This window comes from Lissotriton helveticus, chromosome 6 (assembly GCF_964261635.1).
Source record: "Lissotriton helveticus chromosome 6, aLisHel1.1, whole genome shotgun sequence".
Classification (NCBI taxonomy): Eukaryota; Metazoa; Chordata; class Amphibia; order Caudata; family Salamandridae; genus Lissotriton; species Lissotriton helveticus.
The window spans coordinates 748,957,881-748,980,943 of record NC_136067.1 but is presented as its reverse complement, the minus strand read 5'-3'; positions in this window follow the sequence as shown (position 1 = coordinate 748,980,943).

Below are 23,063 nucleotides of genomic sequence, written 5' to 3'. Positions count from 1 at the left end.
GAGTATCCTGTGGGAACAGCCGTGTTCCAATCAGGCCCCGAGGTGGTAGATGCCCAGGTTTCTCTGAGGAATACTAGGTCTAGGTTGTTATCTGATATCAGGGATTCTAATTCGTATTTGTGCTTGGGCATAGATCTAATGTTTAACAAGACACATTTCATTGCGTTCCCGCTGTTGTGTTTGGGCTTATATGTTTGTTCTCCCCTGCTAAGTGGTTCTCATACTCGAGGTTGTTTGTAGTTCTCAGGCCGTCGGGATGGAGGCCGTTTTGGTGGCAGTTTACCAACTGTAGCGGTAAAAAGGAAATATTCAGACCACAAGGTATACATACTTTAGGGTTAGTGGTGTTATGGTCCAGAAGTGTGGTAGGAGTAAGTCATTCCCGAGTATTGAGGGCCAGGAGCTCATCACGGGCTAACCAGATTTTATGAGTTTGGGCAGGGGTTCTGATGCTGAGCGCGTCATGGGCGCAGACGGGCTTGCCTTTGGCGTGCGCGACCGGAAGAGCATTAGAACTTATAGGCTCTCCCCGGAAGTGTGAACAGCTAGAGCGCGGCGTCCCCCACCACTCCCAAGATGGCGACTTGCTCTTTTGAGCCTGGTGTCTCCCTGCACTCCCTCTGCACAAACGGGACTTCTCGCGGCAGACCGAGGAGTAGGGCTGAGGTAGGTGAAGTTGTACAATTTAAAAAACAGTATTTAGGTTCAAGTTAAAAAAATATTTTGCTCGCGTCAATCTGTGCAATATAGCTGTACGAAGTGCTGGCAGCAGTTTTCTCATGTGCAATTAGACATTCAATTCAGGCTGTGAGCAATGGTCTAAACGCTAGTAGTAGGCGTGTTACCTCTCGCTGCGAGTCCGGCGAGCTCTCCCACTTATAGGCTCTCCCCGGAAGTGTCAACAGCTAGAGCACGTCCCCCACCACTCCCATGATGGCGACTTGCTCTTTCGAGCCTGGTGTCTCCCTGCACTCCCTCTGCACAAACGGGACTTCCCGCGGCAGACCGAGGAGTCGGGCTGAGGTAGGTGAAGTTGTACAAGTTAAAAAGCAGTATTTAGGTTCAAGTTTAAAAAATATTTTGCTTGCGTCAATCTGTGCAATATAGCTGTACGAACTGCTAGCAGCAGTTTTCTCATGCTCTGAGTGATATTTCCAGAACCACCAGAAATGCACCTCTATCGCCAGTTACTGCCCCTTAAAACCATGGTATGAACTGGTATGAAAGAGTCATGCTTGTGTTGTGGATTATCAGTCCCATTGGATCATGACTAAAGTGGTGGGATGTATTAACATGCAGACCCTCATATGTTTCCTCAAGGATGTGTTCTTGATGGAAGGTGTTCCCAGCACTCCTATTATGGGATATGGGGTACAGTTTACCTCTGAAGAAATGCATGAGTTCATGACTACCATGTCCGTATGTTATTTCAAGACTGCTTTGTATTATCCCAGGGCAAATGGGCTAGTGGAGAGAGTTAACTGAATGATCAAAGAATATTTGCAACTAGCCCGTATGCCGGGGAGCCAGGCAGACAGAACCCTCCAAAATATGCTTTGGTCCAACCACATGGCTCCAAATCTTATTAATAAAATGTTCCCGTTGTTAGCATGAAAAGGGAGATTGCCAAGTACAAAACTGTCACCTAACTGGTTTGGAAGAGGTGAACCCAAATGGGTGTTCCGTGACGAGATGAATAAACTAAGGGAACTTCGTCAAAAAAAGTTATAAAATGAGGTATGACTTAAAACATGGTACTAAAGAGGGTAAGTGGAGTGCGAGGAACTGGTTTTGGTTAAGCTTCATGCACCTCTTGAAAGAGGGGGAGCAAGTTTTCTAGGAAGGTGGTGGAAGTGGGGAAAAATGGGTTTACTCTTTATGATGATGGCAGGTCATGAAGTATGGACAGGTTGCCTTGATAACACGCCTTCCCGATCAACAACAACAAACACAGAGTGTATTTGAGGGCAAGCTCCCGGGCAGGGGTGAGTCTTGGAGTGTGACAAGGCGAAAGGTTGCATAGGGATTTTATCCCACACTGAAATACATGTAACTTCTTGTCATAGTGGAGGTTTCCATCATGGGACTAAACATGGTTCTCACATCCTAAGAATTCTTGCAAGAAATGTTATGCATGGCCTTTTGCTATATATAACTACTTTGTTAAGTGGACCACTATTTTTGTTATGAGGATGTTTTTTTATATAAGAGGGAGATGTTTTGTAATTGGTCTGCTTGTCACACATACAATACTTGTACCATTTTCTATGCTCTTGTTTCCCTAATCTGGTTTAACACTAATTCCCCTTATTACCCATGCCACTGGTACATGCCAACACTCTACTGTCAGTTGTTTTTGAGCGTTGGACAGGCTCTGCTAAACAGCTGTTGTGGCTACTGGAGGCTAGCCCTACCAGATAATAAAAGCTTTTGGATACTCCTCGAACTTGGAGTTTCTTCTTAACACCAAACCACTGGTGTGGCTAATTTTCACTAACACTCCCCTTCCAATCCCTTTAGTAATCCAATTACTGGGCGTCCTGTCTGGCTAGGGTTGCAGGATGTGGGGTTGAACTTGTACTGCCACAAACTGTCACTCTTCTTTGAAGGCCAGTTTGGCTACTCCACCCCCATACTGCATGTTGCTCTGCAGTTTGCAGTCCTCCTCCCACAGTAAATCATTTGTCTCTAGTCAGGCCACTTCACACCTCAATAAGGACAGCTTGGCTCAGCCTGGCAGAGCTTGACCAATCAGGGCAGGGCTACTGGAATGATGGATTTTGGCTTATAGAAAAAAACATTCTCTAACTTCTTATCTCTGATATTTATAAAACTCTAACAGTGGCAAGTTGTTGGATGTATTCCACCTATCATTTTGATACTTTGAAGTATATTGTTAGCACCTTTCTTTCAATAGTTATACCTTAATAAAATATTCCTACGTTATGCTATGCAGCCACAATGGGGAAAAAGGAAGTTTGAAGTTTCCCCCTCACCAGGGCATGTAAAACACATTTTAGAATGTCCCTGCTTATAGCTACAAGGCACCCTAGCCCTGAGGCATCTCGGGGAGACCTTATCGGTGACATATAAAAAAAAGGTAGTTTGAGACTTTGGAAATAGCTTTAATTCCAAAGTCGAATTTGCATATAGTTTGAATGTAAAGGCAGCCTGAAATGCAGGGCTGCCTTTAAAATGACAGCAGTCAGCACAGTGGTGCACACTTAAGTGCATTAAGTCAACAGGGCTCCTAAACGTACATGCCCTATTATATACTAGGGACTTAGACTTAGGCTGTCAGTATCAATTGTAATTAAACCTAATTACCATATACTTTATAACAGACACTGACATTGGCTCTGGTAATCAGAGCCCAGTGCACAATCAGAGTCAGTTACCACCAGTATCAGTCAAAAAATGGTGGTGATCAGGGCAGAAAGGATGTCTCTCTCACATTGCCCACCTAAAAAAAATGTGATGGGTAACTAACCTACACCTTGATAGTCCTCATCACCTAAGTGGAAAAACCTGGAAAGTCCATCTGCACTGGCATGGGCAGTCCCAGATCTATCTTCCACTGTAAAGTACTGTGGAAAATGACTAAAATTAGGTATACATAAGCGGCGTTCATTTATGTTCACCCCCAGCCACTGTTGAAAGTAAAGTGAAAATCGTGAAACAGTGGCCACGCCATCTTGTCCCTTTTAGGCCCCATCATGCACGTAAGTGGCAGCCATTTTGTGTGTCGAGGCCTCTCTGCCCACTGCCAATAGCCTGCGCGTCTCTCCCCCTCACTCCCCGGCCTCGCAAGCATTCCCCCTCGCCCCGACAGCCCCCGGTCTCTCCTGCTTGGGCTATAAACGCACCTCTAACGCGACCCTGTCTCCGAGCCACATCCCGCGCTGAACCCCCTCGCTCTTTCATCTCATTCAAAGAACAGGCCCTTTTGATAACCTCTTCCTCCCTGCCCGATTGTCCGGCCTGATCCCAGGCCATCACCTAGCCCAACAGATGCAGTTTATTGCCCCCTACGGTAGGACCTCGCCTCACATCAAAGGAGCGGGGATTAATCAATGTTTTCGCACCCCGAAGATCCGACTGATCACACACATCCCCGTTCCCAGCGGAATGTCCAGCTGCGCGATAACCACCACATGCTGAGATCGGGGTGGGAACTCTACTGTAGATGTGTGTGGGAACGGGCCTGGACCGGGGATTCCGAGGATGCCTTTTCTGTCCTTCAAAGAAACATTACGGATGCAGTGTATGTAATAAAGCCATAAACCTGTGTATAAGAGGCCAGGCCTCAGAGATGCGGTTAGAGCACCTCAAGAAGATACCCTGTTGTCTGATTTGACGTGTTCTGCTCCGTCGGAATAAACTCCTGTTTCCTGCCTTCCGTCTCCAGCGCCTGCCTCTTTGTTTGGTAATCTCGAATGGTATGAGAGGTGGCTAACGCCGGGCAAATACTGAAGGGTTCTTGGTCGAATTCGGCCCTACCTTTTCACAATTGGCGTCCCAAACGTGGGGCCCATCAGCGACACGTGGATCCAGTGGGAGAGGTCCCAACGATAGAGTGAACGACTGCAACGAACGGGAAGTGTACCTGTCCGATAGACCCTCGTCTGGCAGCCGATCATCCGAACTTCACTGGTTCCGAGCAGACCTCTCTCGAGTGATCTACGGTCCTGACTGGAAACCATCAGGAGTGCCACAGCAATTACGGAGAATAGAGGACGATCAGGTGCTGGAAGTTGAAGACGAGAAACTGTCCATGCGGTCCAGGTAAGGTTGTGTAACATGACAAATTGCGAATTGATTGTTTGATTGTTTGAAAATACTAGTATTACTCATTTGATTGTTTCTGAGAGATTCTCTATTTGCAAACAAACACAGAGTCGCAATACTCTGTTTAGTCTTTGCAGATAGTGAAGGATAGGTAACGCAGGCTTTTGCCCCCGTTGTAATCCGTCGTGCCTATTTTTATCCCTCATTTGATTGATTGTTTGTCCGAACATTGACTGTTTGGAATTAGTTCTCTCTTTGGTTATTCCCTATTTGCGAATACTGTAGAATAGAAATATTCTGCCTAGTCGCCGCAAAGTAGTGAAGGATAGGTAGTGCAGACTTTTGTCCCCATTGTAACCCGTCATGCCTATCTTCTCCCCATTGTTCAGTAGTTGGTTCAGCCCGGACCGTTATTAGATGTAGATCATCCGGCTCCACCGGAGGACACCCCTAATAAAAAGGACATATATATAAAAATACGGATTAGCCGCTGTAACGTGCTAGCAAACTATAACATAAAAATCGTTAGGAAAAACAAAAGGAATCGAGCAAAATCAGTAGGCCACTGATGGGATCTTTTTGACCCCGCTAAAATAGAAATATTAGGAACAACCCCTCATGAGAAAAATGAAACTAGTGAGAAGAGCCGAGCTCGACGCCATGATGGCCGCAAGACAGCTCGACTCCGCCGCCCACCCCGCCCAAATAACAACAAACCCTATGCAAATATTATAAATATATACAACACTACAGCAAAGTAACATGTTAAAACGTTTTATTATACAACTATTTACATGGCAGCCGGCTGCAACATCAATCCCAATGCATTCGCCGTCTGCTTGACGCTGTTCCTGTCCCTCCTTCCTTAAAGTAGCAATGTTGGGCTACTTTGGGCTACTTTTTAGTTGGCTTTGGGCTATAGAAAGTCTACAAAAGCCATCAGCCGGCGAGGTAGCGTCGGTGGCGGCCTGGGGTGGAGGACCGTTGTGCGAATAGGCTGGAGGCAACCCAACGCGCCGAGGCCCGTCCCCAGATAATCCGGAGGTGATGTCCAGCAAGTTGTGTGCGGGGGATGCCTTGCTGATGGCTCCCCCCTTTGTTGCCTGGTCCAGCCATTTTTTTTACCTGCGCCAGGAGATGGCGTGGGGCTCCCACGGAGAGGCGGCGCGGACGGCCCCCTCTCCCCCGCCCCCCCAGGTGGAGGTTCCTCTCCCGCACTAAGACTGCCATTAGCGTTCCACTCAACGAGCCCCTGCGGTTGACTGGCCGGGGGACCCGCTCCGGTGGCTGTGGTGAAGGACAGCTGCGGGAGGGGGGGGGGCTCTAAAGATGGCGGCCGGCACCCCGGATTTGGGCCTGGTCCACTAGGATGGCTCTGGGCTACCATGGAACTCGGATGCCGCTGCCCCGAGCGACCGCCGCCTTATCCACATCTGGTGCCGTAGGAAAGACTGATTCAACGCATCTGTGGAGGGATACGCCTGCTGTCCCACTCTCCGGAGTGGCCACAACGTTGTCACAAGATGGTGATGCTCTCATGCTGACACCAGCTTTTGTCCGAATTACTAAGAGACACTGTAGACTGCCAACTCGATCAGTTCCGGTGGGACCTCAGCGTGACCCGGTAGGGAAGATTTTGCCTTCCTCGCCTTTAAGTCGCGGTTCATGCCGCCTGTCCCTTCTGCTGGAGTTAACGGAATTTTTTGAACTGCCGAAAGGGATTCTGGTCCGGCCGCTATTTATTGGAGGCATTTGAACTATACTCTGGACCCGCCTGGCCTCGACCAAAATGGCGCCAGTATGGGCGGGACTTGCAACTCCTTATGACGATTCTAGTTACTTAGCCTTGATGTTATGGGGGATGTATGCGGTCTTTGTGCAAATGGCGGGCGGGGAAGTGTACTGACTGGGCATGCGGACAACCCTATTGATGTCGGGTTTTTTACTATTGATCATTGTATTATTAAAAGCTCTGAAGTAATGTTACTCATGATACTCGCCCATGATGTGCGTATGGACGATTTTATTGTAACTGATCCTGTTCTCACCTCATGCGTTTCCCGTCTGCCCCGTGGCCGGCCTGTATGGTTGGAGACCCGTATTTGAATGCTGCCATTTTTACAATCAAGGTTTTAAAAGAAAAATATATGGAACTAGCATAGTAACAGTCATTTAGATTGATAGGGTTGTTTTTTTAAATACCATGCTCTGCGAACAGGAACGACCCTATACCACCGTAAACCTTTTCTTTTCCTCGAATGAAAACATGAATCCGTCACCCCCCCACCCTATACTGAATACCCCTGGCCTTTGACCCTCTCCTACACACGGTCTGTACTACTGCCCTCGGGCGATCTATGTAATGAACAGACTACCATTGGTTATCTTTGCCGCACTACCAGTTCCTCTGGGCTTCAATGCCGAGACATAAGGGACTGCATCCCAGAGAGATAAGTCAAGTACGTGGTAGGTAAAAACATTTTCGTGTTTATGCGCGCTGATGTGCTTTGAACGCTGCCCCCCCCTCTTTTTCTTTTTTGCAGGTTACATCGGAATTTCAGCTGAAGTATGGAGAAGACCTAAAACCGCATCGTGTTCCACGCGAGGAAAATAGGCTAGCTCTGTGAGACGGTACATTATATGTAGGAGCTATCTCTGGGAGCGTGAAAAATTGTATGGTATGAATGTGCGCATGGGCCCTGATTTGTACGGTATGAATGCGTATGTGTGGCGCACGTCTGGGTCAATAAAAGAGTGCTTTTTGTATGATTGAGGCGTTGATCGAACGGTTAATGGGATAGGAAAATTAAGCCCGAACATGGTACCTGCATGTGAAAGACGAATAAAAATATAGCACTTTCCTTACTTAGGAACGACTCTCTCTGGAGCTAGCAAATGGGAGAGTGGCCTACACCAGAAACTCAAAGGCTTATTTCAGTACGACGAACCCAACCCCAACCGATATCCCAAATGTACACCCAAAATAATACACACCAGTGAGTCAATTTATGTGCTGACTAAATAAGAAAAGTTAAGAGTACCCCGGGTTGGGGTTCATCCAAAATCCCCCTCAGCCCAGATATTAGGGATATTGTTATTTTTTAGATTTACCCCTTCTCCTTCCACCCTCATAGAAAAGTCAGAATTGTACCACCGCACGTCCGACTGACACCCCTCCTTTACCTCAGCTTGGATCATCATTTGCTAGATGTTGGAAGACCCCACCGTGAGTATAAGTGTGACTGGACTAGTGTCCGACCAATTAAAAAGGAGTAAGTATTTTTGAAGCGAGGTTACCAACAAAAATTGTCTACTATTAGGAAGGAAGGAGAACAAAGAGCTCGACCCCCAGAATGAATTAAAGGGAATACTGAGAATACGCAACATGCATGACAAAGTCCTTTTGCCCAAAATAGCTCTGTGTTCTGTCTTAGGTTTCCGTACTTGATGTATGTGCTGTGGCACCCTATCTGGTATATGTGTGTACGTAAACTATGAATTTATGTTTTCCCTCAGCTTGTGTTTTATACGTGAAACCGACCCGTACTGTTCTATATGTGTGTGCACTGAATAACCTATTATTATACACGTCTCTCTCTCTCTCTCTCTCTTTATGTTGTATGTGTACTAATAGCCTATTCGGTGCACACGACGCTCTTTCCCTCTGAGGGCTCCCTTGCTCCCTTTTGAATAAATAACGACACTGTACCTCGCCGGTACAGGTATAATTGGCTTTAGACACGACAGTGTTTGAACAAATTGACAGAAAAAAAACGATCGTATTTTGCCATATTACTACCTCTCCTTTCTGTAAAATGATGGAACTTAATTGGCTTAGAAAGAAAGGACAGGTAAGACGACTAATGTCCCCTAATCTGACCCTTAAAAGGGAACTATATGTCAGTGGCTTTTGTTTTAGTGCTTTAGTAACACCACCCTCATCATTTGGATTACCACCGCCCATTGCACAAAAGTAGAATGTCCGAAACGTCTCAGTTTTTCCAGAATGGTCCCAGTTCTGTAACCAGCCGTCCCAGAAAATCTTAAAGACTGTAGCTGATGACCTTGTCTTTAAAGATAATTTGTCCAAAAAAAAAACTGATAAAAGTTAGCCGTTGCTCTCAGAAAAGAAAAAAAAATGCTTAACGTATGTCCTTCCCTGGAAAAGGTAGCTGTAAGCCCATGATAATAAGCACTTCACACTTTTTATGAATTAGCAGACCTTGAAGAAAAATATAGCTCAACAGGATTTGTTGTAGAAAAACACAGGTCTCTACTGGAGGAGCCGGTTTGAATTCGATGAACCATGTAATTGTTGGATATCGGACTTCTTGCCACGCTCGCGAATATAACAGGAATAAACACCAGACAGACATGATGTTTGAAAATAGAAAGATACTTGCAGACCTGCACCACAGCAATGATGCATGAGTTAACAGCATACACCGATGTAAGGATTACTAAGCATCCACCCTATCGTGACCAATAAACGTTTCCCCAACTACTTGGGGTTGGGAGAGAAATTAAAGTGTGTAAACATCTTCCCCTGCCAGTTCTCTAAGACTTGTTTTTTTTGTACTCATTTAAAGATAACGTGCGGTCGTCGGAGGAGAGGGGCCGGACGTGACGCACAGCCTGGCTGCAGATCGGGGAATATCTATGACCTCGACCAAGGTGGAGCCACAGAGCAAAGAGTTGCGGGACAAGGCACCATTCTCAACGTGGAAAGTGAAGGAAAGAAGGGCTGTCCAGAAGCCCCTACATGTTGATGAGCCCGTGCCGAAAGTCCCAGCCCATTGTGCCCGATTGATGGGCCCACTTGCTTGAAATTTCTGCCCTCCTTGGTCCGTTTCAGACCTGATCCCACTCCACCCTCTTTTCCCTCGGCCTCCCAAAGCACGCCCCCATCACCCCTTTTTCCATATGGAGTTTTTGAACTTGACTTAAAGAAGAAACACAACACAAAAGATGGAATAGGGTTTGTCCCGAAAGAAGAACGGAATACGGGTACCCCGACTAAAGTACCTATGGTAGATTAGTTAGGTAACAGGACAAACAGGACTGTGGTCCGAGAGCAAAGAGTGGCCACACCCTGCAACGCAAAATCTGAATCAGAGCTGGACGCATAGCTCCACCGCCGGTGCTCAACAGTGCCAACGAAAGATGAAAAACAATGAGAGCCTACCAGTGATGGCTCGCTGTAATAAGACACTGGAAAGACGAACCCTTTTTTGGAACATTGCCACCCCTTGACTGTCTCTTGTATTAAGTTGAATTCCTCTCCCAACCGCTTTGTATTGATTACCACCCAATTGAGCTTTCGAAACCTTACATCGGTCACTTTCAACTGTACATGGATAACTAAGAAGGCGTTAACTCTGTATCTTGATGATTGTAGAACACCAGTTATGCACATGAACATGCTGTCTAGTTTTGACCCCCATGGAGTCCAGACCTCAAGTGATAATAGCCCTTATCATGCCAGAACATTTTTGTGTGACATCATGTTTGTATTCGAACGAGTCTCCTACATCGTCTAATGTAATGTCCCCGCCTCCAAGGTCTAACGTATGACGCAGCTAATGTAATTTTGTATGCACTGTCTCCCCGCCCATCACACCGACTACATATGGTTATGTACGATTCTGTCTGCATTGATAGCAGAATTATTTCCATCTGTCTGTAATACATATGGGCTACCAAAGCGAATTGTATAACTAATGTCAGCTTGTACATCCTCACCTATGACATGAACAGGAATGAACTAACTTATGATAAAAACTGGGGACTGTGGAAAATGACTAAAATTAGGTATACATAAGCGGCGTTCATTTATGTTCACCCCCAGCCACTGTTGAAAGTAAAGTGAAAATCGTGAAACAGTGGCCACGCCATCTTGTCCCTTTTAGGCCCCATCATGCACGTAAGTGGCAGCCATTTTGTGTGTTGAGGCCTCTCTGCCCACTGCCAATAGCCTGCGCGTCTCTCCCCCTCACTCTCCGGCCTCGCAAGCATTCCCCCGTGCCCGACAGCCCCCGGTCTCTCCTGCTTGGGCCATAAACGCACCTCTAACGCGACCCTGTCTCCGAGCCACATCCCGCGCTGAACCCCCTCGCTTTTTCATCTCATTCAAAGAACAGGCCCTTTTGATAACCTCTTCCTCCCTGCCCGATTGTCTGGCCTGATCCCAGGCCATCACCTAGCCCAACAGATGCAGTTTATTGCCCCCTACGGTAGGACCTCGCCTCACATCAAAGGAGCGGGGATTAATCAATGCTTTCGCACCCCGAAGATCCGACTGATCACACACATCCCCGTTCCCAGTGGAATGTCCAGCTGCGCGATAACCACCACATGCTGAGATCGGGGTTTGAACTCTACTGTAGATGTGTGTGGGAACGGGCCTGGTCCGGGGATTCCGAGGATGCCTTTTCTGTCCTTCAAAGAAACATTACGGATGCAGTGTATGTAATAAAGCCATAAACCTGTGTATAAGAGGCCAGGCCTCAGAGATGCGGTTAGAGCACCTCGAGAAGATACCCTGTTGTCTGATTTGACGTGTTCTGCTCCGTCGGAATAAACTCCTGTTTCCTGCCTTCCGTCTCCAGCGCCTGCCTCTTTGTTTGGTAATCTCGAATGGTATGAGAGGCGGCTAACGCCGGGCAAATACTGAAGGGTTCTTGGTCGAATTCGGCCCTACCTTTTCACAGTACATCCTCTGAAGGGAAATGGACCACCTCAACAGTTTAGGATTTTCCACCCTCATTTGCATGAGCAATCTGAGCAGTCTGTGGTTAATTTGAACATGGAAGTGAGTGCCAAACTGGACTGGCATCAACTTCTTTAGGGACGAAACCACAGCAAAGTATTCCCTCTCAATGGCACTCAATCTTTATCCTCAGGGGAGAGGTCACCTGCTGATGAAGGCAACTAAACAGCGCCAATACTGCCTCAATCCCTTGTTCTGAAGCATCTGTCTGAACGACAAATTCCTTTGTGTAGTCAGGGGAAAGTAACACTGGTGTGGAGCACAGCCGTGGCCCGTGCAGGTAAGAGCAGTAGGGCCGCATGGGGAGATTTTAACAGACGAAGGCGAGATAAAATTAATTATTTATTTAATTTCCCCTTGTCATCGTTGGTCGAAATCCCCCCACCCGGCCACCCCACCACTCTTACCTACATGGGCCACAGCTGGCTGAACACATAGGGGCCAGATGTACAACCATTCCCTTTTGCGAGTTGCAAATTGGGTTGTTTTGCGACTCGTAATTTTGACTCGGAAAATGGAATTTACAACAGTGTCTCAGACACTGTTTGAGTTTCCTAATGGGGTCGCTAAATACCTACCTCATTAATATTAATGAGGATGGTCACAATTTGCTACCCCTTAGGAATCTCACATATCACAATGATGGTGGCCTGCTGGGGACAGCAGAACGCCATGTCTTTGTTTGCTGTTTTAAATAAATCAAGTTTTATTTTTTCAACTGCAGCCTATTTTTCTTAAAGTAAAATGGGATGAGTTTAAAAGAAAGTCTGCTTTTCATTTTTAAGGGCATGGACCACAACCTGCTCTTAAAAAATATTTTTGCAAACATTCACAAAGGGGAAGTTGTCCCTTTGGGCCCCTTCCCATTTGCTACTGGCTCACCACCTACTTGAAGTAGGTGGTAGCTGTGATTGGTTTGCGACCGCATTTGCAGTTGCATACAATCGCACATACCAGTGCAACCCTCTATTAGGAAGGGGTGCTCTTGGCACACCTTCCTAATAGCTACTCACAAACCATATTTTGCGAGACAGTAATAGGTTACCGACCCCCAAAATAGGGTTTGTACATGCCATGGACCTATTTAGCAGTCACAAAAGGCACGATTGGCCGCTTGCAACTGATAAAAATGGTCATGCATCTGACCCATAGCATCATTCATAGTGTCAAAGGCCTTCTGGCATTCTGGAGTTCAATTGACTTTCTTGGGTTACTTTTTAGAATTTTAAAAGTTAGTTCTGTCAGGGGAGACGCAATGGCTCCATAGTTCAGAACAAATCTTCAATAATACCTGTCAGACCAAGGAATGTTCTGAGCTGTGTCTGGGTTGTAGGAGCTGCCCATCCAACAATCCAAGATGGTGTGAATTTTGGGCTGGAGAGGTTGTACATGACCTCCACCTACAAGGTAGCCCAGGTATACCACTGAACTCTGCCCTATTTGGCACTTGCTGACCTTAATAGTCAGGCATGCCTGTTGCAGGTCCTGAAGCCATTCCTTCAGGTGGAACTGTAAACCGCTATATCATCCAGATAGGCTGCATTAAACGGTTCCAACATAGACAGGACCCTGTTCCCCAACCTTTGGAAAGTGTAAGGGTCATTCTTTAAACCAAAGAGCATTACTTTGAATTAGAAGTGTCCCTCTGGTGTGGAAAATGCTAACTTCTCCTTTGCTCCTTCACTGAGGGCAATCTGCCGGTAGCTTGAGGTCAAATCAAATGTACTCAGGCACTTAGCAGCCCCTAACCTCTCAAATGAGTTCATCAGCTCTACACATAGGGTGAGTATCAGTCTTTGTGACTGCATTTAGTCCTCTGTGCTACACACAGATCATTAACTCCTTCTTACCCCCTGAGGATTAGGTTTGGGAATTACTGTCGGTCTATAGACTGTCAGAGGTCTCAATTACCCCCAATCCCAGAAATCTTGGCTACCTCAGTCTTGATTCTGGCTCTAACATGGTCAGACAACCTGTACAGTTTATTTTTGACAGGTAGGCTGGCACCAGTGTCAATGCAGTGTATACACCAGTCATGTGATACCTGGGGTCAAAGAGAACAGACCAGCAAACTGCCTAAGCCTCAGCTTACAGTCTCTGTGCTGCTGGTCAGTCAATTTGGTAGAGAGTACCAACTCCTGTACTGATTCATTTTACACATTGGTGGAGAGGAGGTGTAGCACTGGCCCAGTCCCCTCCTCTCCTCCCTCATCTGTGACCAGAACCTATTGACATGCAGGACCTTTTGGGGGTTACTAGTGGTGTTCAAGTCTACCAGGTAGGGACCTCACACTTCTTCTGTAGGATTGTATAGGCCCAGTCTACTTGTCTTGGATGGCCCTGGGAGCTACATGCTCCTACACCCTCACCAATTGTCCTGGAGTGTACTCAGGCATGGTAGGCTTTTGTCATCCCAGTGCTTCATGGGTACCTGACTGGTCTCCAGTGTCCTGTTTGTCTTGTACATGTACTCTGCCATGTGACATAATCCAGCACATTGCCCTTGGCTTCCTAAAGAGGCTTTCCCCACAACACTTTCATCAGGCTCAATGGTCCTCTTACAGGGTGCCCAAACAACAATTCAGAGGGGCTAAAGACCACTCCTTTTTGTGCGACCTCCCTGTAGGCAAACAGTGGGCATGGAAGGGGAACATCCCATCTCATCATGCCCTTCAGTGTCTTATTGAACGTTTCCACCATACCATTAGTCTGAGGATTATAGTGTATGGTGAATTTGTAGGTGACACCACATTCTTCCCACACCTCCTTCAGATAGCTAGATATGAAATGTGTGCCTCTTTCTGATACCACCTCTTTTGGGAAACACACTCTGGTGAAAATACCAAGTAAGGCCCTAGCCACTCAAGGAGCATTGACTGTCCTGATGAGGATTTCTTATGGTTATGTTGTGGCATGGTCCGATGCTAACAAGATATATGTGTTCCTTCATGCAGTTGGTGGATCTGGGGACTACCAATGTCCACCCCATCCTCACAAATGTGGGTCCCAACTATTGGCATTAGTATCAAGGGAGCCTTTGGGTTGTCTCCTGTCTTATCACTGGCATGGCAGGTTACAGAGGAGCTACAGAACTCCTTCACTTTGGCAGTCATTTGGGCCAACAGAAATGGTTAACTAACCAGTTCCATTTCTTATTCTGACTGAAATGACCTGCCAAGGGGATATCATGACTTAAGATGCAGAGGAATTCTCTGTACCTTTGGGTGACTATCCCCTCCTGTTGGCCCCTTCCTTGAGGCTTCTGGCCTCAATGTAGACAACTCAATCCTCCCTGGAGATTATGTGGAATCTACTTTCACCTCACTCCTCTTGCTTTTAGGTGGTCTGCCTCAAGCAGGTGGGACACTCTCTCTGTCCCTGAAAACATCTCTCTCTGGAAGGTCTACCAGCTCCTGTCATTTCTGTCAAATGTGATAGATCTTACAGTGATGGTATCCCTACTTCTGAGGTCAAATCCTCTCCCTCCTTCTGCACCTCTGGAGTTCCTTGGGCTGGCTCACCAGGCTCATTACCCTTCCCCTTACTATTGGCTGTTTGGCCCATTGTTGCAGGGCCCAAATATCTAGCATTTTCCTTCTGGTCACAGCACATGCTCTCTCATGGAGATCCAGCCTCCTTGCATGGACTATTCTCTCCACCCCTGACCAGTCAGATGATTCAAGATCATTTCACAGTTGGCCCTCTAGTGGAAGTGCAGGAGACACAGCTACACCAGGTATGAACTGCTCTAGAGAAACCAGTTTCTCTATGACCAAAGTCACTCTGGCTCCTGTATCTCTCAGAGCCTCAGCCTCAGTTCCATTTATTTTAGACCTCTGCCTGTACCTCTCCCTTCTGGGAGGTAAGGCAGCCAGTGTTGCAATTTCCACTCCACAAAGGACAATAAGGTTGCCTCTGTCAACCCCTTCCCTATCTCTGGGACGATATCTACCCCACACCTTCATTGACAATCCCTTTGGAATACCCACCAGTGTGGGGATTCGTTGTGCAGACAGCATATCCTCTGTTATGTGCTGACTGATGACAGTCATAACACTTCCCTGACTTCAAAAGGTCAAGGAACTTTCCTGCCTTTGCAGGGTCAAAGGACTTTCCCTGATACCCCCTCCACTTCAAAGTGGATTGACTCGAGTCCCCCCTATGCAGGTTTTGCTTTTTTATCATCTTTCCCCTGTGCTTTCCCCAGAACGGTACATGCCCTCCTTTCATCCGATTCCCCCCATAGTCTTGATTAGAAACCCAGGTTCTCACCCACTCATCAGCTGTCTCACTTAGTTCCCTAGGAGAAAACAGCTTAGAGCTCCCTATGTAGTGCTGTAACTTCTCTTGTACTCAATAAGTCAGGATATGCTCATCAAGATTTAAATTGTACACCCTCTAATAAATATTCACCTGGTTACCTTGAATCCAACCCTCTAGTGCCTTCACTGAGATATCTATAAATCTCACCCAGGACTGTGTTTTTACTTTCTGGGTGTCCTTGATCTTCACCCTGTACTTCTCTGAGGTCACACCATTTTTCCTAACCAGACATTTCTTCATATCTGGTAGGATTATGCCTCATCCCGAACGAGGGTCAGGTGCCTATCCCTCCCATCTACTGAATCAAATCCCACAGGAGTGAACGCTTAGTATTTGGAGTGGACCCTCCTGAATCTAAGAGCCCTTTCAAAAGCCATTTAGTCATGCCATCCCCCTCTTCATACTTGGGCACTATCACCTCGGGAAGCCTGGGATCAAACCCAGTAACCACAGACAGCTCAACATATTCCTTATTGTAACTGCCACCATTTCCTCTTGTTTTCGCCTCCTCTCACTTCTCTCAAGGTAGGTCCTACTTATTTTCAATTCTGAACATCAAATGTGGGAAAGTTGTTTATTAGAAGTGATAAGTACAGACCTACCACTAGGAACAAGGCCACAAACACATTAAAAGGTTCAGTCAAGGTCTCAATAAATTAATCCCTTGTTCAACCCTTAGTAGCTGGTAATGGGCAGACAGGCTTAACTGAGGAGACAGGTGTGCAAAGCATTTAAAAATACTAATATATTAAATAGGTAAGGCACAAAACATAATAAAAGTCAAACACCAATTTATAAACATAGGTTATATTTTTATGAACAGATAGACAACAGAACGACAAGAATCCATTATGGGGAAATAGAGGTATTAATTTTTAAAGAATAAACACTTTCTAGAGCTTAAAAGCCCAATGCGCCACTTTGGGACATCTGGTTGCGCTTGACAAGGTCAAAGTCAATGTTTGAGGCCAACCATGATGAAGCCCTGGTGGTATTCACTAGGCTGGAGGTCTCAGTCAAAAGTGTTTAATTTTACCTTGCACTTAGTTGTTTTTCTGGAGCTTTTTCTCTCGACGTTGAGCAAAACACCTAATCAGGCCAGATATCAAGTTGACGACACCAGCTTGGTTCAGCACAAGGCCTCGTGCTATCCTGGAAGTCTTGAGATCTGGAGCTTTCAGCTGGACAAATCTGAAATCCAGGCCGGGTCGCAGTTTGACGACTGTGGCTTGACTCTCATTGACGGGTCAGTCATCGTATGGAGCTTTTTGACAAAAATTCTCCAAACTTCTTGATCTCTTTACAGAATGTCCTTTTTAGGATTTTAAAGTGTCCACAACATAAATACATGGGTCTAGAAGCTTGGAGATAGTCATTGGGATATTGGGACAATGTTTCCCAGAAGGCACCTGGCCAGCTCCTTAAAAGTCCACTGGATGCACTCCAGATGGATCCTTCTTGGTGGAGATGGTGCAGGTAGAGCTCTGATGACATGTTGCTTTCAGGAAGTCCACTCTTTGATCCTTGTGAAGCTAGGCAAAGTCCTTAGGGCAGTAGTCCCAGATTGTGCAGCAGGTGCAGTCCTTCAGAGTGCAATCCTTTGGGTGCAGATCAGGGTTCCAGCTGGGCAGTCCTTTTCCCCTTGTTGTTTCAGGCAGGGATCTAAGTTGCTGGGCAACACTCCCATGTCTATTCCCAGTTTCTGGGTAGCATCAAATAATGGGGGATACTTGACCAATGGAATGCAGTGTGCCACCCAAGTGTTTGATCACTTCCTCGAAAGTGTGGCATTTCTTGACCCTGGGAGCATTATTCTTCCAAAATGTAGAAACTCTCTGCTGGAGAGTTGGATCTGGCTAAGCCTACTCACCAGTGTGGCTATGTTTCCCTAAAACTCCCCTTCCAGCCTCTTTACTAATCTAATTACTGGGGCTGGTGTTTGGCTGGGGTACAGGTTGAGGGGTGAGCCTGTGGTAACCAGTTTGGCTACTCCACCTCATCCTCCCTTTTGCTCTGCAGCTTACAGTTCTCCTCCCAAAGTAAATTATTTTGCTCTAGTCGAGCCACTTCACACCTCCCTAAAGACAGCTTGGCTCAACCTGGCAGAGGCTGACCAATCAGAGGAGGGCTGCTGGAAGGCTATATTTTGTTTACAGGAGATAAAGTTATTTAATTTATTTTCTGTGAGAGTTATAATAACTCTGACAGGTACAAGTTGTTGGATTTATTCTAACTATCACATTGATACTTTGAAGTGTATTTCTAGCTCCTTTCTTGCAGTAGCTATACTTTAATAAAGTATTCCCGTCTTAGCCTATGGAGCAATTGGCTACAATGGGGGAAACAGGATTGGCAGTTTTCCCCTCACCAGGACAGATAAAACACATTTTATAATGTTCCTGCTTTTAGTTACAAGTTACTCCACTCTTGGGCAGCTAGGGGAGACCTTAGGGGTGACATATTGAAAAACAAGATAGTTTGAGAATTTGGAAGTACCTTTAATTCCAAAGTCTCATTTGAATATAATTTTAATGTATAGGCAGCCTGACAGGCAGGGCTGCCTTTAAAATGACGGTCTCACTGTGTCACTAAATTCAAGCGAACCTGGCTGATGAGGGGTGATGCCCCGAAACCGGTCAAAGGATGCTTGTTTCCGGTCCAGGGAAGACCTGGCTTGGCAGGTCAGGCTGGACTGTTCGCATGAGGCACAGGGTCAAGACTGATTTGCATATGGCACGGTCCAAACTGGGGTGCACGGTGAGCAAAAGAATGGTGGATTTAACCCAGATCTCTTGACTGAGGGTACATTTTTGATTTGCTCTGCATTCCATCTATCATCTGTGTGTCTTTTGCTTTAAAATGACAGCAGGCAGCACAGTAGTGCACACTTATGTGCATTAAGTCTACTGGGACTCTACACCTACAAGCTCTATTATATACTAGGGACTTACAGCTAGGCTGTTAATTGTAATTAAACCTTATTACCATATAACTATTAATTAGAGCACTGGCCCTGGCTATATAAACAGAGCCCAGGGCACAGTCAGATATAGTTATCACCAGTACCAATCAAAAAATGTGGGTGATCAGGGCAATAAGGATGACTTCCTCATAGAATTCAAAGATGATTACAGATACATTACGTCCTCTTCTACACATGTTGGTCTGTTTCGATACAAAATACTACGTTTTGGTGTATCATCTATTCTAAAACTGTTTTAAGACGTAATTCGATGTATCATACAGCCTGTCATGAATGTGTTAAATGACAGCGATGAAATATCCGTTTTCTGAGCTACACAAAAAGAGCACGACAAAGCTCTTTTACACGTGTGTCATTTACCTGCTGAAGCAGGTTTGATTTTGAATGCAGGGAAGTAGAAGTTTCATAAGACAAAGCTATAGTTTTATGGTCATATCTTTTATGATGGCTGTATGACACCAGATCCTGCAAGCGCATGTAATGCTGATCCCCCACAAGGTGTTTCTATGTTGCGCTCATTTCTTGGCATGGCCAGTTACTGTTCCAGATACATACATGACATTGCCACTGTAAGTGCTCCGTTGAGAGAACTGACGAAAAAGAATGTTTCATTTCTTTGGTCACATAAATGTGAGAAAAGCTTTAAAAGAATCAAACAAGCCATTGAGAATGCTTCTGAAAGGGCATACTTCAATCTCAAGCTTCATACAGAGTTTATTGTTAATGCTAGCCCAGTTTGGTTAGGTGCTTTCCTTGCACAGCACAGCAAACATTGCTCAAAGGCATATTGTGGCATATGCAAGTAGAAGTTTGTCCCAAACAGAGATTGCTTACTCACAACCAGAACAGAAAAGTTTAGCAATGATATAGGCTTGTGAATATGTCCATGTATTCCTGTATGGATAACCTTCTTACGGCGGTAACTGATCATCAAGCGTTACTGACTTTATTGTGCAATCCCATGGCCAAAATGCCTCCTCGCATTGAACAATGGGGCTAATGGTTACAAGAGTACAAATTATACGATTATGCATCATCCAGGGAAGGGTCAGAATCCTGCTGACTACTTTTCCAGAGTGCCTATACAAGGTCATTGTACACCATCCAAGAGTGCTATGTTAATTTCAATGTAAAATCAAACACACCAGCTGCTATTTTGTCAGCCCAGATTATCACTGCCACAAGCCATTATAGAGACATTTAAAAGTTGAAGGATATAATTACACATCAGTCATGGAACTGGTGAATATAAAAAAACAAAAATGTCAAGGATAAAATGTCCATAACTCAGGAAGGAGTTATACTACAAGCGTTGAGAATTCTGATTCCGGAGAGTCTGGAGAGAAAATAATTAAATTAGCTCATTAAGAACATTGTGGAATCATTGCCAAAAAATTAGTTCTCTGACACCGAGACAGGATTCCTTGTCTTTATGACAGGGTTGAAAATGAATCAAACACCTGTCATCTATGCAACTGCCTATACAAAACCACTCACCACATCTTGATCATATCAGAACACCCGAAGCATGCTTTTTTGGACCACTTGATAATGGACATCACCTGCTGGTGATTATGGATGAATACTTATGATTTCCATTAATTGAAGAGCTTTCATCCACTACTAAATAACGAGTCATTAAAATACTTAATGGCATCTTTGCAACATGGGACTTTCCAGTCAATGTGAAGTCTGACAATGGCCTGCCTTTCAGTAATTGGGAATTCAAAGATTTCTTGAAGCAGTTGAATATAAAGCATCAGAAGAGCACACCACTGTGGCCACAGGCCAATGGACTTGTTGAGCATTTGTGAGTATGCTAAACAAAGCAGTGCAGTGTGCTACTGTTGAGAATCTCAATTCGCAAACTGTTTTGAATTCTCCCTTGAGAGTTTATCTTTCAACACACCATTTGACCACAGGTGAAAGTGCTTCAACATTAATATTTGGGAGAGCAATGAACACCAAGTTATCTAAATAGACCAATCAGTTAAAGAAAGATGAAAAACTAATTCATGAGAAGGACTTGGTTAACAAACAAAAGGTGAAAGCTATGCTGACCAAAGACGACGTGCAGAGAGCATTGTCTTTAACCCTTTCACTGCTAGGCCTTCTCCCCCTGTGCTAAGCCTTTTTTGAGCTATTTGGGGTAGTTTGCACTTAGGCCCCTGTAACTTTTTTGACCACATAAGGTATCCACACCAAATTTGCGTCCTTTTCTTCCGACATCATGGGGATTTTAAAGGTACCCAGGGTTTGTTGATTCCCTTGGAGGGGACCCTAAAATTAGCCAAAATACAGCCGCATTTGTTTTTTTGGGGAAAAATCAGAAAAAAGTGGTGAATAAGAAAGTGTCTGGTTTTTCCCTGCAAATGCTATCAAGAAAGGGGTTGTGGTGCTAAAATCACCATCTTACCAGCTTGCCGGGACAGACTGACGTTTCTCAGAAAACCAAAATGTTTTACACAGTTTTGGCATTTAACTGGAGCCTATTTTTGCTATTTTTTGTGCTTTCAACCTCTTTCCAGTTAATGGTAGAAATGGGTAGGAAAGCAATAATGGGTCCCAGAAAGCTCTACATTTCAAAGAAATAGACAAAATTCTGAATTTAGCAAGGGGTCATTTGTGTAGATGATTCAAGTTTTTTTAAAAGAAACTAACAGTTGAATATAGGAAAAATTGAAAATGAGTTGAAACAACAGCCAGTTGTGCCAACGTTTCACCTGTAACTTCTTCTAAGTATGATAGATGTTTTAAAGCAATATACCATTACATCCACTGAACCCTTCTGATTGTGGGATATATAGGACTTGTTTGTTCACCAAGAACCCGATGAAACCGGAGCCAATAACTTAGCAGGGTCTTGCAATGTTTCTTTTTATTGTGTACTAGGTATATAGCAATTCATTTGGGAAAATATAAACAGTGAAAAATTGGTTGGAAAGACACCCACGTATTTCTGAAATGGAAACAAAATATAGAGTTTAGAAACAGTAGCTATTTGCAAATCTTCGAAATTGTGGGTACCTAGCATGTGAATTATTGGACATTTTTAAAAAGTGATTTATTTTTTAACATTGTCATACATTTGGAGGCAGAAATGCATCAAAAGTCAATAGGTAATAACAGTTGCTCTACAATTATGTGTTGCCCTAAGTCTCCCGATAAAAATGGTACCTCACTTGTGTGGGTAGGCCTAGTGCCCACAACAGGAACAGACAAAAATGCAATGTGGACACACCACATTTTTTACAGTGAAAACTGACACTTGTTTCCAAAGTGCCTAGCTGTAGATTTTGAACCGTAGCTCTGACGGCACCTAGGAAAAGCTAGCAAACCTATACTTTTTTTAAAACTAAAAACCCAGAGGAATCTAGTATAGGGTGATTTTTCCGGCTATTATCAGGTTCTGTTACCCATAATCCCTTGCAAACCTCAATCATTGCAAAAAAAATCCTCACATTTATGTGATGGAAAGTTCTGGAATCTGCAAGCATCTAAAGAACTCCACGTACCCCGATTCCCCAAAGTCTTCCGAGAAAAATGGAAGCTCACTTGTGTGGGCAGGACTAGTGCCCGTGACAGGAAACGGCCCAAAACGCAACGTGGACAGACCACATTTTTACAGTGAGAACTGGCCCTTTTTTACAAAGTGCCTAGCTTTAGATTATGAACCCTAGCTTTGCCGGCACCTAGGGAAACCTAGCAAACCTATACATTTTTTAAAGCTAGACACCCAGGAGAATCCAGGATGGAGAGACAATTGTGGCTCTCACCAGGTTCTCTTACCCAGAATCCCTAGCAAACCTCAAAATTTGTCAAATAAACACAACTTTTCCTCGCATTTCTGTGATGGAAAGGACTGGAATCTGCATGGATCCACAAAATTTCACCCACCCTGCATTCCCTAAGTCTTCCAATAAAAATGATACCTCACTTGTGTGGGTAGGCCTGGTGCCCGGTACAGGAATCAGCACAAAATGCAACATGGACACACCATATTTTTACAGTAAAAACGCATCCATTTTTGTGAAGCGCCTAGCTGTAGATTTTGAACCCTAGCTCTGCCGGCACCTAGGGAAACCTAGCAAACCTATACATTTTTTCAAAACTAGACTCCCAGAGGCATCCAGGATGGGGTGACTTGTGTGGCTCTCAACAGGTTCTCTTACCCATAATCCCTTGCAATCCTCAAACTTT